We start from the raw sequence: 18,746 nt of genomic DNA on the forward strand, positions 1-18,746 counted from the left end.
GGTGACTTCCAGGAACGTTTGCAGGACCTGTTGCAGTTGCAGTCATTTTTTCGACCTGTTGCAGTTGCAGTCATTTTTTACCTCTCTGGGTGTGGCGAGACTACTTCAGGAGCATTCTGGCATCCATCTTCTCTTCCTGCCAAAACACACTTGATTTCCTCTTCACTTTGTAAACGGTTATAAAGTAGCTCTCCCTTCCACACACTCTTTACACATTTGTCTGATGGCTGAACATTAACTCTCATGTGGAAATGAGAATCCAAATCAGAAAGAGAGCTTTTCTGTAAGGATGTCTACTTACAGGCATCTGCTTGGCCCTGGTGTCTACTCTTCATGTCCAATGCTGATTCACCTTTTGCTGCCCCTGCTTCCATATTGGCAGCTTGTCGATCAGCTCATTCCTCTGCTCTAGCAGCCATTAATACCTTTTCTAGACTGTGTTTCTCACAACTTGCATCTTCTGAATGAGTCTGACAAACAACCATCAATGACTGTACGCATGGCTTCTTCATCATTAAATTCACTAAGTTTGTTGAAAGACTTGATGTGCTCATCAAAAACTGCAAACTCATCCATTGTTTCACCAACTCTTCTTGCTTGATTGAAAATGTACCTTTCACAGTCAAAATTGGCATTGGATTTAAACTTGGCTCACAATGCTTCTTTGATTTGTTGTCTCAATCTGTGAGACTTCCTTTATTACTTCTTTCCCTCTTCACCAGCGAGATTCATTAAGTATTTAATAATTTTCTTATCACTTGCTTCTTCCAGAACATCTATGAAATCATTGAAAGTTTTGATCCACGTGGTCCATCTGGTTCCAATATTCTGTTTTTAGGTGGTATTGAATGGCAGCAGAGGTTTTAGAAAACGGCAGCACTGTACTCCATACTTCTGTGGCTGCCACTGAAAAAATTCACAATTCCAAATGTGGCTTCGATGGTTCCTATGGTGACCAACATCTTTACAAGCACAACACCTGTGTTTGCTCCGGAGATACCTCACCCGAGTTTAAGGTCATATGACTGGTAAGTAAGTTCACTTCTTGTACCTGGATATCTCTGCCTTCTAGCGTTGTATCTGGCTGTCGCTTCCTTTGACATTGTACCTGGTTATCACTGCCTTCTAGCAGTATCTCTGATTGTCACTGCATTTTAGGTTGTACCTAGTTGGCACTGCCTTTAGTGTTGTCTGTGCATGGCTGATGGCTCGGTGTTGTGGTGCAGCACCTTCTTTTTTTCTCAGCCTTACCACCAAGTGTTGGGGGGCTTTTCTGATGGTGCTCCCTTGTCATGCCTTCAACTTCTCCATGAGACATCATAAGGGTTGGAGTGACGCTTGCACTCCACATACACCAACCGCAGGCTTCTCTGTTTCAGCTGGGACACACATGACAGTTTTTGCAAACTATCAGTTTCTGTTTCTTCAAGGCACGTATCACCTACTCATCACCATTTGTTGCGTCCTCCACAGCCCCATTGCATAGACAAGAACGCACCACACACGGAACTTGTAATTAATGTCTTTACTCATCAGCGTACAACTTGTATCTGAACTCTCAATATTCCAATAATTGTTAAGATCACACCTTGACACCTCCCAGATTACTTACGGAATTTCCTTCCAAAGTCTGCCCCTAGTCACAGGGTCCTAACACGTACAGTTTTAAGACACTACAGCATCCATTTTGGACAGTGAGTGCAACACAAGCACTGCAAGCATGAGCTGCTCACATTCTGGTCATTCAGTCTGTTCCCATTCTCACACACTTGTGCTAAATATTTGCTGTGAATGGCGCATAATTATGGGACTTGGTGTTATAGAGTAATTTCAGGAATTTAGCATAACAAAGGTAATACAAAAGTGCCAAAATGATGCAAGATTATGTCTTTGTAACAGAAATTTCACCTGGGCCTACAGTAGAACTTTCAAAGTTCTAATGAATGTACTAAAACTTTTCTAAGCCCTGTGGCTAAACATTCTGATGTTCCTCTACTATACAGCTGCTACGCTCCTGCTCTGGAAGGGATCACTTGCATGTCTCCATATATGACAAGCATTCCTTTATGGAACAAGTTCAACACAGAGAGGTGTCCTCTTGGGACATCTCCCATGTCCAAGTATTTCGAAACTAATATAGACAATGGTTTTGAGGTACCAGTGTTTTCAACAGGGAGTGACTCAGTACATAAAAAACAGCATAATAAACTGGAAAGTTGGCACAAATAGAAATGATAGCTCAGATAGGTCTGTGTGAAAATATAGAAGGTTTAATAAATAAAGTTTGGGATCCCTTTTAATTCATCTGCTTATAGTAGCAGTAACGTTTGAAGACAATCTAGAGATAAATGGATGGCAGTAACTCAAACCCCATGACTTTAACTACACAAAACTCTACTTGACTTTTACTTCAATGTGACCATTACTTCGGTTAGATATATATATAATATTCTGAGTCTAGTGTTAGCCAAATTGGGCATAACAGAACGTTGAAGTAATGAGCTGGTGGCAGTCATAATCAGGGCAAATTATTGTTATTTGAGGGTGTACATTTTGAAGAAATGCAGTGCAATCACAAGGCAAATACAGATCTGGCCAAAATATTATCACATCAGGAAATCATCAAAGACTACATTACTGAAAGTATCTTGCCTGATCACACAGCTTTTTTGTGAAATTTGCTTGTGAGTTGCATATTGTTTTATAACACAGCTCTAATTTTCTTATTGGTACCTAGTTGAGATATTGTTTTTCACCTGTAATGTATGGGATACAGTACTCCTTATATACATAATAAGGATTTTGCAAGTCACCGAGGAGCTCCATGATCATGGAGAGGAAGAGGGCTGAAGGCTGAGTTCATCTATAAGGTAATGAAGCTCTGAGGTGACTTGCAATTTCCTTATAAAGTATGGCAGATGGTACTTTATTCCTTATAATATATGGTGTTACCACTACCCTTCCCACAACCTATTTAAATCGTTCACAAGAAGAATAAAATCAGAATCTGTATTGTGAAATAAATATACCAAGACGCAGTTGCTGTTTGCAAGCAAGAAATTAGAAACAGATTAATGTAGGTTAAGGTATGCTGTGGCTCAGCTTGTGTAAAAACATGCAGAGATTCTATCTTTCCTGTAATGACCTGTAGCATTGAAAAAATAAACATGTTGCCATAAATAACTCTTTTCTGATGATCACATTTTCTTTTTTTTTAAATACATCAGAAGAAGGAAAAGCCAGTTCCTGTTTCCTTGTTTAAACTGAGGCTGTAATTATACTGCATAGCCTGTCTTTCAACCCAGCTACTGGCTGTGGCAGCAAGCACTGTGTCAGAAGTCAACAGTATTAACATATTAGAGTTGAGCAGTTACCTCGTTTCTTTATTGTAGGCAAGTAGAGATGTCACAAGAAATTACAGAGGGGCTTTTGTGCAGGGATTGAGGCCTCACATGTAATACACAAATGACATGGCTACTTTCCTATAATAAATGAATACAGTTAAACAGTGACATCACAACACTTGCTGCAGGAGACCACAGATACCATCAGAGCCTGCCAATACTCACACAGAGCAAAATGCAATCACCCGCCGGCTGTACCTTGCTGCAGCGGCTTTGGGTACAATCACAAGATGATCTGGCTCGAAGTATGGGCGGATGGGGTTAGAAAGGGAACACTGGAGAGCAGGTCCTCTTGAAGGTGAAGACACAGAGAGTGGTCTTTTGGAATATGTTCTCAAATTTATGAGTATGATACACTTAAAGATCTCTCCTACCTCATTTATGGACCTCAAGACCAATAGTAGAGAAAGAATGTTCTGCCCTTTTCCCGGTGTGGTGATGGAAGGAGGAATGAGTCGGAGCAGACCTGTTTAGATAAAAATCTGTAAAATATGAGTAGCCAGACTACATAGCCATAATCCATTACCTCAGTGAGCTCGTCACTCATGCTTCCATTGCGCATACCAAACTCTCACCTAAACGAAGAATCATAATACCTGCTTAGACTTTTGCCAAACCTTCTGAATTACATTTTTACTTTGGGATTCTTTAAATGATCTGCAGTTTCAAGTGTGGCACTGAGTCAGTGAGTGCTTCTCTATATTAAAAAACTCTAAATAAAATATTTATTTTCTACTTGTATTCAGACTGTTCAATCTTTGGTTCTTGTGATTCGCTTTCCAAGGTTATCTTTTGATCTTTTAAGAATGGCATTCACTCAAACTGTTTTGACTTTTTCTTCCCTCATTGAAATAAAGTCTTTGAATCTAAGAATTCAGAAACAAAATCTCAGATTTGCCGTCCATGTAGTATCATTCACTACCTTAAACAATGTCCTTTCATTTTTTCAAAAGAAAGCCTTTTTTTCTCTCTATGAACATCTCACTTAGGGGCATATTTAAGAGCCCCTTGCTCCTCATTGCGCCAGATTAGCATAATTTTTTTAAGCTAATGTGGCCCAACGAGGCCAAAATCCCAGCGCCATGTTTACAAAGTGGAGCAATGAATGCATTGCGTCACTTTGTAACCGTTTGAGATACATTATACCTTTGCCAGGCATAATGTATGCAAAGTGGGCGTTCCTCCATTAGGGGGGGCCAAAACATGGCACAAAGAAATCTAATCTAATTTTTTTCTGCACTTTTAACACTCAGACTAGCTCTAGACTAGTGTCAAAAATTATGACGCAAGTCCCCTAACTACCGCCATGGTGCGCCGTGTTTTAAATACGGTGCACAGTAGGTGGCATTAGGGGGGCGCTAAGGGGTGCAAGAAAAGTGGTGCTGCACTGTGTGCAGTGCCACTTTTCTTAAATATGCCCCTAAGTCTTTGACTTCTGAGTTTTTCTAAGACAAAATACATTTTCCTCAAGTGAAGCTTACCCTAAGCACTTAAAAACTTGTGTCTCCTCTCTCAAGGAGCACTGCTACTTCCTTAGATGGAGACTCAATAAATAGAATTTGAAGCATGGTATGGTCTCCTTTTATTTTAGAGCCACACCTGGGTCCACTGGCAGTTAAAGCAGGGTATGGTCTCTTTTAATTGTGGGGCCATGCCCAGATCCAAGATGTCCACCAGCGTTCCAAAAGGGAGGACAAAGTTTAACCAGGCCTTTTCAATGGGCCTGAAAATGTTGTAAACTGCACCGCGGTCTGGGGCAGGGATGGTGGGTCAGAGCTGCATTTCTCATGCCAGCTGTCTCAGCATGGCATGACACAGGGAGGGAGTGGGAGCAGGGTCTGACAGGTACTGTGAACAAGCAGGTTCCTCAGTAGAACAGATAGCTACCATTTAAACATTAATGTGAAGATCAGCTTTTCAAGCTCATTCTTTCTAAACATTTTATACTGAAAACCTTCGATCCTTAGCAGTATATCGTAAAACATTTATTTATTGTACTCTTGCTGTTTGAAAAAAGGAAGCAAAAAAACTGTGGTGCCCATACATTCACAAACACAGAATTAACATTGATAACAACTAACCTACACTGCTTAAATGATGTGTTTCCAAGACAACACAAGCTCCTTACTGATGTGCTTAATTTCACTGCACTAACTTAACTGTTTCTTACACATTGTCTGGAAACAGAAGAGCACATTCAGAGGAGCTTTATCCTTTTTTACTTCATCATTCAGCACAAGCTCTGGACTACTGGTTTCTTCGATTCATTATGGAAGTCTATGCACTGCGCCTTTATTAAGTCCAAGATTTCAGAAAGTCTCTTGTGGTCTTCACAGACAAATCCAAAAACCTTTCCTGCTGACAATAATAGAACTGTTTATGGAGAGTGAAAAGAGTCTCAGTTTCAGTACCAGGTTTATTTTGCCTCAAATGAGACTGGGCTACATTAGATTTTTAGGACCAAACTATTATTTTCTAGTAGAGAATGTTACCTTTGTCACTCTGAATCGGAGCTCGAAGGCCATACAAATTAAGGACTGGACAAAGTCTTTGGAGCTCAAGAATGCATGCTTAACTCGCTCACCATCATCAGTTTCTTATTTTTATGGCTGCATCAAACCAGACATCTACCAGTTAAAATGATTTGCAATCTGATAATCTTAATGAAGATCCTCTCAGTATCTATACTTCATAATATTCTTGAGGGGGTTAATCGAAACCCTTACTTAGACCTTTGGCAAAACATTGCTCAGTCTCCGACTGCTTATCTAGAGAGCCTTGCACTGTTTGCAAGCCTCTCCTCAACCTGGAATGTTCTTTCAACCATAAATAAACTTCCCTTCTGCAATCATATCAGATACTTCAGTTAGTCAGAGCTATGTCAATCTCCTCTGTAGGAATAGCATTCAAACCTCTGAAAGGGATTATATACTTAAAGCAGATGAAGGCACGTTTTTAAAGCCATCCCATTATTTGGCACAGTGGTTCTAGAGCCACTTGGGTCTAATGTCTTCCGGCAAACAAGTCCTTGTCTTGGTCTTCCTTCAGATGGTTGTTCCGCATTTATCAGATCTGGCATTGGTCTCAATTCTCAGGTCTATGGATTGCTGATTTCCAGCCAAGTGTTTTACAGTCCCTTAATTGATAGACTGCCGAGTCCAACTTCATGAAAGCGCTTAATTTCAGAGTCTAAGACTTAATTTTAGAGTCTAAGACTTAGTGTCACACTAACCAGTGAGTCTTCTCAGTCCAACGGGTGTGCTTATCTGGAGGCCAACCAGAGTCATGGCTTCTGGATTCACCAAGATCTGTATATCAACAGTCTGAAGTTCAAGGCCTTCCTTCTGTGCATGAATACTGTCCCCCATCTGCTATGGGGAAACATGTTTAAGTTTTAAGTCATCATGGATCATGTCACTGAAATTGTTTACTTCAACGGGCAAGGGTTGGGAGTATGTCACACTCTCCATGCAACCTTCCAGTCCAGATGTAGGTCTGTTCTTTGGAAAACAACATTTTCCATTTGCCTACTAGTCTCAATTATACACAGGAGAGAAATCTTCTTGCTTTTGGTTGTTTAAAGATTATCTTCAAGACTGCAGCTGTACATATATAAATGTGTTCACCATAGCAAACAACATCCAATGTCTGGAATTTGTATGCATGCTGGACCTGGGGAAAAAGTTTCCAGGAAAGGCACTCCTTCTGGAGTTGTAAGGGGCATTTCTGTTCTCTCACTGTCCTAGCTCGCCCGACCCTTCCTTTAAAGTGCAATAGATCCCACAACTTAAGGCTATTTCCCGTAGCTCCAATCTGGTCTCATTAGAAAAGGCTGAAATGACTATTCTTTCTATCTCACTTTGCAGTTGATGAATCCTAACTAATTCTTAGGAAATCTGATCTCAATGAACCGTACTCTTTAAAACACCAGTATGGTGCAAATGGAGTAACTTAACCTCCTATCACTTACAAAGGTAAAAAAAGTTGTTTGCTTGATTTTCGGAAACGACACCAATGCCATTTTACACACCGATTGTAGAAAAGACAACATGAGGTATTAAAATATTGGCTAAGGTGTGGAACCGCATGTGAACCTGCTGAGCTAAAGCTGAGATCAGTATGATGAAAACATAGTGAGACGTGGAATTAAAGCAAGGTGCTGCAAAGCCTTCCCTTGCTTTCATAAGTAACATCACATGGACCGGAAGAATGCAATTATTTTTTTGAAAAAGAGGAAAAAATAATGTATTCTTTCAAAGATGGCGTTTATTTTAGATTAACTTTTTTTTTCATAAAGGCCTAATTACATTTTCCTTTGTTTGAATGTTTGCTAAACCTAGAAGAAGAATTATTAGTTTCAGTTTGCATTATTTTTGGTTGTATCACACAAAGTGTGAAAAGGAAATGCAAGCAGTGAACCATTGAGGTGGGTAACAATAAAATAAATCTGTTATTCAACAACAATATGACCCTTGGGACGAAAGCACGATTTACAGCATCAGATAGGAGAGGATGTGGCATTCCAGACTTTCCAACTGGGGAACAAGGTTCCAGTCTCCCCCTTGCCTCAGCATCCTGTGATTCTGGACAAATCTTTCAACCTTCAACCCTGCCCCCCCCCCCCACCCCAAGGGAATAAAATAACTATGACCTTATGTAATGTAACTGGTGCTCATATAAAGTGCTCCAATACCTTCGAAGTTCAGTTATACAAAACTGCCAAAAAAACAAGCATTGGCAAAGCCAATAGGTCTTGCCTTTGTGAGAGCTATTGGCTTTGCCAGTGTGTTTTAGCTATGTTGTACACCAGCGTGGCTGCTGGTCAGTATGGCTAAAGGTTAGTGGCATAGAGGAGAGTTGCGTGGACTGTCATAGAGTGGAATGGCAAAGAGTGGAATAGAGTGCTGTAGAGTGGAGTGACAGAGTGTTGTGTATTAGAGTGGCATAGTGTGGAGTAGCATTGAGTAGCATACACTGGAGTGGCATAGAGTAGAATGGACTGGTGTATAGTGCATTGGTGTAGAGTGTTGCAGAGTATAGTGGAATTGAGTGCAGTGCCATTTAATTCAGCAGCATGCAATGAAGTATCATAGAGTGCAGTGGTGTAGATTAGAGTGGTGCATAGTAGAGTGCAGTGGTGCAGAGTCGAGTGATGCAGAGTAGAATAGCACAGAGTAGAGTGGCGCAGAGTAGAGTGGCATATAGTGCAGTGGTGTAGAGTGGTGCAGAGTGGAGTTATGCTGCGGGTAATGGTGCAGAGTAGAGTCTAATGGCATAGAGGCCAGTGGTTTAGAGTGCAGAGTAGAGTATATTGCCATAGAGTACAGTGGCACAGAGTGGAGTAGAGTGGCATAGAGGGCAGTGGCATAGAGATGTAGAGTGGAGTGGCATAGAGTGCAGTGCTTCAGAGTAGATTGGCGTAGAGTGCAGTGACAGAGTGGAGTGGCGCAGAGTATAGCATAGTGGCATAGAGTAGATTTTTTCAGAGTAGAGTGAAGTGGCGTGGAGTGGTTCAGGGTAGAGTGCAGTTGCCTAGAGTGGCGTAGAGTAATGGTGTAGAGTAAAGTAGTGTAAAGTGCAGTGGTACACAATAGATTAGAGTAATGTACAGTGAATTGGCATAGAGTCCTAGGCCATAGAGTTGAGTGTTACAGAGTAAAGCGCATTGGCATAGAGTACAGTGGCGTGGAGTTCAGTGTTGCAGAGTGGCATAGAGTGGAGTTGTGCAGAGTAGACTGGTGTGGTCTAGACTAGAGTGATGTAGAGTGCAGTAGCAAAGAGTGCAGTTATGTTGAGTAGAGTGGCAATGAGTGCATTGGCATAGAGGAGAGTGGTACAGGGTAGAGTAGAGAGGCATGGCATGAAGTTGCACAGAGTGCCATAGCCTATAGTGGAGTGTACAGTGCAGTGGCATGGAGTGGTGTAAAGTGGAGTGGTGCACAGAAGAGTGCAGTAGTGTAGAGTGGTGCAGAGGAGAGTGCAGTGGCATGAACAGAGCATGCATCGGATGGTGTTGTACTGCCATTACAAACAACACATTTTCAATTGAAATTACCATTACATTTGTACAGACATACTTACTAATAAAACTATACAGTGCACAAACGGAAATGTGTGGAAATTGCACCACTCAGTGCAATGATTTGTTTTGATTATATTAAAGTATTTGTTTCCAGCACACTTCAGAAATAACAAAAAATGTGTTTCATTTGTGTTCCTAATTCTGATATGTTATGAAATAGTTACACAGTTCATTTAAATGTTGCTGTGTGCTAGATCAAAATCTCTTTCCTAACCCCAGTATCCAGCAAGATTGTCACATAAATCCTCTCAGTTTGAAGTCAGAGAAAGAAATGTTAACAAGCACCCTTGGAAGACAGCACCTGACATTTGGTCTTTGAATGCAGAGCAAATGTGGCAAGATAAGAACAAGATTTAAAGGCCTCTTTACAGAAAGGGAGTTTGTGGAAGAATGCAGTAAACACGGATTAGGCAATGGGATGAAGAAAATGAACCTGGAGAGCCTAAAGCAAATAAAACCATCAAATAGAAAGCCAGAAAATGTGATTTCCAAACCACAAAGCCAATGGTAATCAACGGGCAGAATGCATTCCTAGGTCAACTTTCTGAAAGTCCCAAAGATGCCTTTAGCAAAGCAGACATCTGCGCTGTCTGATAGGCTGCGACCTAAAAAAGAGCAATGTACACTAATTGTAGATTTAAACATTTGCATTTTACAATGGCATTATATTTCTCGGATACTTAGAATTTTAGGCATTTGAAGTTTATTGCCCCAGTATTATACAATTTTTAGTCAAGTGTGGGGGCAGGATTTGAACCAAAGTCCCCAAGTCAGTAGTTAATCTTCATCTCCTCTCTTCTATACAGTGGCATAGCATTGGCCCAGCAAAACCTGCGGTGTGAGAGAGACCTGAGCTCCAGAGGGACCCCCTCAGCACAGCCAGTGTTGTGCACATACGGCAGGCCCCTGGCCTTGGAGCTCATGCTGGGGGTCGGAGGTGGTCCCTCCATGCCATTTGCAAGGGGCCCCTGGTGTGAGAGAGACCTGAGCTCCAGGGGGCCCCCTCAGCACAGCCAGTGTTGTGCACATATGGCAGGCCCCTGGCCTTGGAGCTCCTGCTGGGGGTCGGAGGCGGTCCCTCCATGCTCTTTGCAAGGGGCCCCTCAAAGTTTGTTACACCACTGCTTCTAGGGTGGCTACTTTAAGTTCTGGTTTGGCATTTCTATTGACATCAGGGAATGATGTGGGATGGAAGGGGAGACAGTCATTTGTCTTTGTCATTATATGCTGTGTTTTGCAGTTCAGACTAAGGACATCCTTTTGATGCAGTTGTATCACTGACACAGGGTGATCAACCAGGAATCCTGGGTCACGGGGAGAGAGTCAAGAAGGCAGAAAGAGTGATGTAGAATCTGGCAACTTGAACGGAATGCCTAACCATCTAGTTGCCTGAATTTGAAGGGTGCAAACCCAGGAGAGTGAAACAAGAGCAAAGGTAACTTTCTGACTGCTTCAAAACAGCAAGTTGATCATCTTGATAGTCTGTCTAGTGACCAAGATGTTATATATTTTGGCAAAGTAGAGGGAAAACAGTTGTATTGTTTTTACACTTGTATGACGATGTCAGTGCTCACCTTGAATACGAAAATTATTCAATCAAATAATAGATATTTTAATACGATTATAATATTCATTTACTTTATAAATGACTCTTGCCTCTTGTTTGTCAAACTGAAGTATACAAAAAAGTGATGGATGAATTGCTTGAATTACTCTCAGGTAATGGTAATTATGTGGACCGCATCCCAGTCCATTATTATTTTCCACACCATGCCACCTCAGTTTAGACCCAGCCATATGCAAATCAGTATTGAACCTGCCCCAATAGGAACATTCCAGCCTGAAAAGTCATCCCAAGTCCTTCTTGAGTAAGAACACAAGCACATCCACTCATGCATTTTGACATTCCCAGATTTATGAATAGTGGTAAACCTGGAAATACATCAAAATTGTACATCTCCCCACCAGAGGTGCAACGGAGAGAAATATCTTGATTTCTCCTTGTTGTTTCCTCTTTTTTAGTGTGTTGCACTCTGCAGCACACTTAAGAAGAGGAAAATGCCTCAGAGAATTGTTTATTGTTTTTGGGCAGGAAGGTGCCCCTTTCTGCTCAAAACAATCCTGCCTACAGCACAGGCACTGTTGCACCATGGTGCAAGGGTGCCTGCATTTGTGCTAGTCAGCAGTTCGTGCACCAGCACAGGCAGAGAGCAGGAATGCATTGTATAATATTAAATATGACGTATTCCTGCCCTCTCCCTTTTACGCAGCGCAGCAAAGTGGCTTGCAGCATTGCATACGTGAAATATTGATAGTATTGGCCTAATTCCATTAGAGTCTAAGGATAGAAGTCCAGAGTTTTCCGCCATTCTGGACAAAGGTTCTTCCACATGATAGGGCGTTACTTTTTTTAAATCATGAGAATATCAACATGCAATAAGCAGCATGACCCCAATTATGAAAACAAGGACCAATCACATTTCATTATACCATATTGAATTCTACCCAGTGAACTAGAGTACCCCAAGTAATTTGGAACGTTTTTTGTTTAGCCGTACCGTTTGACTGATAGACTGTGTCCTCCAACTAATAACACTCCACATATTTTGCCCACAACTGCTAGAATGCAGGAGGTCTCGCTACTATGATAACAACAAATACAAGGCGGGATTAAGTTGTAGGGGTTGACTTATCAAACCTAAGCTTAGTTATTATTTGATAGGACAATAAAAGGGATTGATTTTATTGTGAGATATAGGGCTAAGTTTATACATACCTGCCTCTAAAACTCTTGGAGAGTGTGACACACCACAAACTTATAAATCTGGCCACTTCCTCGTGCTCACAGTTGACATTTAGAGTTGTTACTACATCTCCATTTAAACAGCCTGGCTGGAGTCAAGGAAAATCTAAAAAGCATCTTATAATGTTGACTTTTGCAAAGACTGGGATGTGTGCCCAACTCCAATGACCGTTGCATAATGTTTGCTCACCTAATCACTCCAGTATACAGCTTTAGTTTCTTGATCATCAAGTCTAAGTCAGTTAAGGAAGGTGCTTACAGCTCATATCCTGAAGTCACTAAGAAAATCTTGCACTTGAAGGTATTTAAAAAAGGCAGATTTGGGTACATGAAACTTCTATTGTAGCTGCATGAAAGAAAGCAATGTCCCTTCATGAAAGAATTGTCCTAAATGTACAATACCTACGTTATTCAGTTTTTGACAACCATCCCAGTCCATTGATATTTTGCACATAATGGTGAAAGCAGTCTTGGGTTGGGAACACCCATGCTCCACCTATGGCATGACTCCCTGGCGCAGAGTAATGCAAGGTGGTGATTAGATATTAGAAGGCCATAAAAATGTACTAGTGGTTGCAAGAGAATGCAAATTGGTCCATTAGGGGTCAGAGCCTATACAATGCACAATGTAGTCATCAATGATGTAATTTCAGTTGTCATCAGTGATGTTATCAATGAGGTCGTAGACCTTGTCATGAGTGTTGTAATAATTGAGGTTATAAGCAGTGCATGGCAAGGGCAAAAGTTATGGTTTCTTGATTTAACTCTAACCGGTGAATCTCAGAATTTGTTTAGTTTAAAATGTTGGATTTAAACTGACATTTTGACCTAACTATAATATCACTTTAAAGTTTGTTTTTTCAGTGAATTTCTGAAGTTTTTTATAATGTAAAGTAAGATATTATTACCATACATAACTGTAATATAACTTTAACCGTTGGTTGTTTCAGTTACTATCCAGGTTTTTTTTAACATGAAGTAAGATTTGATGACCATATGTATCTATGTCAACCGTCACATTATGACCGCGGCTGTAGCGCCACTGTCGGACCGCCAGCAATGCCACTTTTCTTCCACCGGATGATGTGGGGGTGCTGGTGGTCCTAATCTGCCAGGGCAGCGCTGCCCTGGGGATTACGACTCCCTCTTCCGCCGGCGGTTTCATGGCAGTAGCCTGGGTGCCCCAGGGGGGGCCCTGCACTGCCCATGCACCTGGCATGAGCAATGCAGTGGCCCTCTTAGCCAGCCCCATCACAAAGTTGACTGTCTGCTTTGTAGACAGTGAACTTTGTGACAGGTGCTGGTGCACCCTACGTACTACAGCATTGCCGCCGGCCCTATTACGAGCCAGCGACAATGCTGAAGGCAATTTCCCGCTGGGCCTGCAGGAGACTCATAATGGGGCCAGTTGGGAGGCGGCTGCACTGGCAGCAACCTCCCAGTCGGGACTTCTGCTGACGGGCTTTTCCGTCCGTTTAAGTCATAATGACCCCCACAATGTTTACAACACTTTTGCGTAGCACTGCACGTGGAGCTGCACTAGTAAGACATAGTGCCAACTGAAAGAACTTCTTTACACGAAAAATGTGCCCAGCAGCACCATGGTACTGCCTTTGCATTCACCCGCACTCACTTCGCACTTCCACTCAACACTGCAGTGCGGTACCACGGGTATCATCAGGGGCGTGCACACACTCACTTGTATGCACTCACTCCCAGCACCCTATTGCGATGCCCTGATTCCCAGATAGTGGATGTTACTGTGTTTGCAAACAACCAGGATCCCAAACGACCCCTAACCCACAAACCAACCTCAGCTATCCCGCCCCTTTGCGAACCAAAGATTGTATCAACCTTTCCCTGTTTACTGAGTCACTCACAGCTAGGACACCAGTCTCGGGGTTCCGAGGTCAAGGTGGAGGATAGGAAAGACAACAGCCAGTAAACATTAAGGCGGAGTCATTCAGGCTCCCTACAGGAGGTTCACTCAGAGGTCTGCAAAACACAGGTGGAGGGTGACTGGGGCCGCCGTTAGATAGCGAGGCAACCAGGCCAGTCAGATAGTCCGATGTTACCAAATAGTTACCAAGTTCAGCACCGCCGGAACGGAGTGGCGCCATCGGGGCTTGTTGACATGAGTCGCCCTCGATACTTACAGTGGCACAGGACAAGTTACTAGGCCAGCACCTCCTGTAGCAGGATATGTCGCATCTGGGGGATGAAGACTCAAGTGACCCCATACAGTTATGATTTCACGTGAAAAGTGCTCAATGTTATACCTCTACAAAAAGGAGGCACAACGTCAGGGCTATGCTGATCTGAGTCGCCCCAACCGTACAAACATTCACAAGCCAATTCCCAAGGTGGTACCTCCAAAGAGGCTCCAGTCTGGTGCTCCACCATACCCTCCTGGACTCACCCACAAAGGATGTAAATTACGCACCCCTCTGGAAGGCACAATGTCTAATATACAATGACTTGAGTCGCACTAGACCATCCGATCACACTTGGAACTTGGTTTCTGTACATCTCTCGAATGAGGCACACTGTCTAGTACGCAATGACTTATAGTCACACCAGACTCCCCGGTCATACACTTTGACACAAGGTCAGTCATGCCATACGAGGCCAGGTACAGTACAACTCAGGTTGTACCCCCACCAGGGTTGCAATCAATGAACAGGGCACCCCACACAATGAGCATGCAGCTGAGGTTCACACAAGAGAAATGCCACACTGTAGGAGGCTGGCCTGATTTTTAGTGGTACCAAGGGGTACTTACTCTCTGCACCAGGTCCAGTTATCCCTTATTAGTGTAGAAGAGGTGTCTAGCAGCTTAGGCTGATAGAAAAGGTAGCTTAGCAGAGCAGCTTAGGCTGAACTAGGAGACATGCAAAGCTCCCACTATACCACTGCTGTCATATGCACAATATCATAAGAAAACACAATACACAGATATACTAAAAATAAAGGTACTTTATTTTTATGACAATATGCCAAAAGTATCTCAGTGAGTACCCTAAGTATGAGGATAGCAAATATACACAAGATATATGTACACAATACCAAAAATATGCAGTAATAGCAATAGAAAGCAATGCAAACAATGTACAGTCACAATAGATTGCAATGAGAGCACATAGGTATAGGGGCAACACAAACCATATACTCCAAAAGTGGAATGCGAACCACGAATGGACCCCAAACCTATGTGAGCTTGTAGAGGGTCGCTGGGACTGTAAGAAAACAGTGAGGGTTAGAAAAATAGCCCACCCCAAGACCCTAAAAAGTAGGTGTAAAGTGCACCTAAGTTCCCCAGAGAGCACAGAAGTCGTGATAGGGGAATTCTGCAAGGAAGAGCAACACCAGCAATGCAACAACGATGGATTTCCAGACGAGAGTACCTGTGGAACAAGGGGACCAAGTCCAAGAGTCACACTCAAGTCGTGAGTGGGCAGATGCCCAAGAAATGCCAGCTGAGGGTGCAAAGAAGCTGCCACTGGATGGTAGAAGCTGTGGATTCTGCAAGAACGAAGAGGACTAGGAACTTCCACTTTGGAGGATGGATGTCCCACGTCGTGAAGAAACTTGCAGAGTTGTTTCCACGCAGAAAGACCGCAAACAAGCCTTGCTAGCTGCAAGGGTCGCGGTTAGGGTTTTTGGATGCTGCTGTGGCCCAGGATGTCACCAATTGCGTGAGGAGACAGAGGGGGCGCCCAGCAAGACAAGGAGCCCTCACAGAGGCAGGCAGCACCCGCAGAAGTGCCGGAACAGGCACTACGAAGAATAGTGAACTGGAGCTCACCCGAAGTCACAAAAGAAGGTCCCACGACGCTGGAGGACAACTCAGGAGGTCATGCACTGCAGGTTAGAGTTTCGGGGACCCAGGCTTGGCTGTGCACAAAGGAAATCCTGGAAGAGTGCACAGGAGCCGGAGCAGCTGCAAATCACGCGGTACCCAGCAATGCAGTCTAGCGTGGGGAGGCAAGGACTTACCTCCACCGAACTTGGACTGAAGAGTCACTGGACTGTGGGAGTCACTTGGACAGAGTTGCTGAGTTCCAGGGACCACGCTCGTCGTGCTGAGAGGGGACCCAGAGGACCGGTGATGCAGTCTTTTGGTGCCTGCGGTTGCAGGGGGAAGATTCCGTCGACCCACGGAAGATTTCTTCAGAGCTTCTAGTGCAGAGAGGAGGCAGACTACCCCCACAGCATGCACCACCAGGAAAGCAGACGAGAAGGCGGCTGGATCAGCGATACAAGGTTGCAGTAGTCGTCTTTGCTACTTTGTTGCGGTTTTGCAGGCGTCCAGAGCAGTCAGCGGTCGATTCCTTGGCAGAAGGTGAAGAGAGAGATGCAGAGGAACTCTGATGAGCTCTTGCATTCGTTATCTAAAGAATTCCCCAAAGCAGAGACCCTAAATAGCCAGAAAAGGAGGTTTGGCTACTTAGGAAGGAGGATAGGCTAGCAACACAGGTAAGAGCCTATCAGAAGGAGTCTCTGACGTCACCTGCTGGCCCTGGCCACTCAGAGCAGTCCAGTGTGCCAGCAGCACCTCTGTTTCCAAGATGGCAGATGTCTGGAGCGCACTGGAGGAGCTCTGGGCACCTCCCAGGGGAGGTGCAGGTCAGGGGAGTGGTCACTCCCCTTTCCTTTGTCCAGTTTCGCGCCAGAGCAGGGCTGGGGGTTCCCTGAACCGGTGTAGACTGGCTTATGCAGAGATGGGCACCATCTGTGCCCATCAAAGCATTTCCAGAGGCTGGGGGAGGCTACTCCTCCCCAGCCGTGACACCTTTTTCCAAAGGGAGAGGGTGTAACACCATCTCTCTGAGGAAGTCCTTTGTTCTGCCTTCCTGGGCCAAGCCTGGCTGGATCCCAGGAGGGCACAAACCTGTCTGAGGGGTTGGCAGCAGCTGCAGAGAAAACCCCGAGAAAGGTAGTTTGGCAGTACCCGGGTCTGTGCTAGAGACTCGGGGGATCATGGAATTGTCTCCCCAATGCCAGAATGGCATTGGGGTGACAATTCCATGATCTTAGACATGTTACATGGCCATGTTCGGAGTTACCATTGTGATGCTATACATATGTAGTGACATATGTATAGTGCATGCGTGTAATGGTGTCCCCGCACTCACAAAGTCCGGGGAATTTGCCCTGAACAATGTGGGGGCACCTTGGCTAGTGCCAGGGTGCCCACACACTAAGTAACTTAGCACCCAACCTTTACCAGGTAAAGGTTAGACATATAGGTGACTTATTAGTTACTTAAGTGCAGTGGTAAATGGCTGTGAAATAACGTGGACGTTATTTCACTCAGGCTGCAGTGGCAGGCCTGTGTGAGAATTGTCAGAGCTCCCTATGGGTGACAAAAGAAATGCTGCAGCCCATAGGGATCTCCTGGAACCCCAATACCCTGGGTACCTCAGTACCATATACTAGGGAATTATAAGGGTGTTCTAGTATGCCAATGTGAATTGGTGAAATTGGTCACTAGCCTGTTAGTGACAATTTGGAAAGAAATGAGAGAGCATAACCACTGAGGTTCTGGTTAGCAGAGCCTCAGTGAGACAGTTAGTCATCACACAGGGAACACATACATGGCACACTTATGAGCACTGGGGCCCTGGCTGGCAGGGTCCCAGTGAGACATACAACTAAAACAACATATATACAGTGAAATATGGGGGTAACATGCCAGGCAAGATGGTACTTTCCTATACACACACTCCACAATAGCAGGCCCTGATGGGTCCGGCACTGGGTGATCTTGTTCACACCATCAAGATGTTTTGGCATGCAGTGGTCCCCACAATCAAGGACCACTCACCTGAAGTGCAGCTAATCATCATAAGGGGTTCATCATTCTGAATTCAACGTTGCTAAACATGATAAGGCTGCTCCTCCGCAATCCACTATTGCAGCCAGACTTAAGACTCATTCACCCATGTTACCTTATGGGTAGAGCAGCACTCATAGGTAGTGCGGACATGCATGGGTATTCAGCACCCCCGAGTGTAGGAAAGTACCATCTTGCCTGGCATGTTACCCCAATATTTCACTGTATATATGTTGTTTTAGTTGTATGTGTCACTAGGACCCTGCCAGCCAGGGCCCCAGTGCTCATAAGTGTGCCCTGTATGTGTTACCTGTGTTATGACTAACTGTCTCACTGAGGCTCTGCTATCCAAAACCTCAGTGGTTATGCTCTCTCATTTTCTTTCCAAATTGTCACTAACAGGCTAGTGACCAATTTCACCAATTTACATTGGCATACTGGAACACCCTTATAATTCCCTAGTATATGGTACTGAGGTACCCAGGGTATTGGGGTTCCAGGAGATCCCTATGGGCTGCAGCATTTCTTTTGCCACCCATAGGGAGCTCTGACAATTCTTACACAGGCCTGCCCTTGCAGCCTGAGTGAAATAACGTCCACGTTATTTCACAGCCATTTAAC

The 18,746-nt window shown here is 43.8% G+C and overlaps 1 protein-coding gene across 2 annotated transcripts in view; it reads left to right on the forward strand.

Moving 5' to 3' along the window:
• FAR2 (fatty acyl-CoA reductase 2) overlaps positions 1–18,746 on the forward strand; it is a 357,779-nt gene that overhangs the window by 92,221 nt on the left and 246,812 nt on the right. The window contains exon 1 of one of the 2 annotated variants that reach the window (XM_069228183.1): positions 10,799–10,921. The exons of the other annotated variant lie outside the window; for it this stretch is intronic. The gene's annotated coding sequence lies outside the window, so the exon portion shown is untranslated. Of the gene's footprint in view, positions 1–10,798; positions 10,922–18,746 lie in introns of those variants that run through there. 2 annotated transcript variants of the gene reach the window in all.

Source organism: Pleurodeles waltl, chromosome 4_1 (genome assembly GCF_031143425.1).
Source record: "Pleurodeles waltl isolate 20211129_DDA chromosome 4_1, aPleWal1.hap1.20221129, whole genome shotgun sequence".
Classification (NCBI taxonomy): domain Eukaryota; kingdom Metazoa; phylum Chordata; class Amphibia; order Caudata; family Salamandridae; genus Pleurodeles; species Pleurodeles waltl.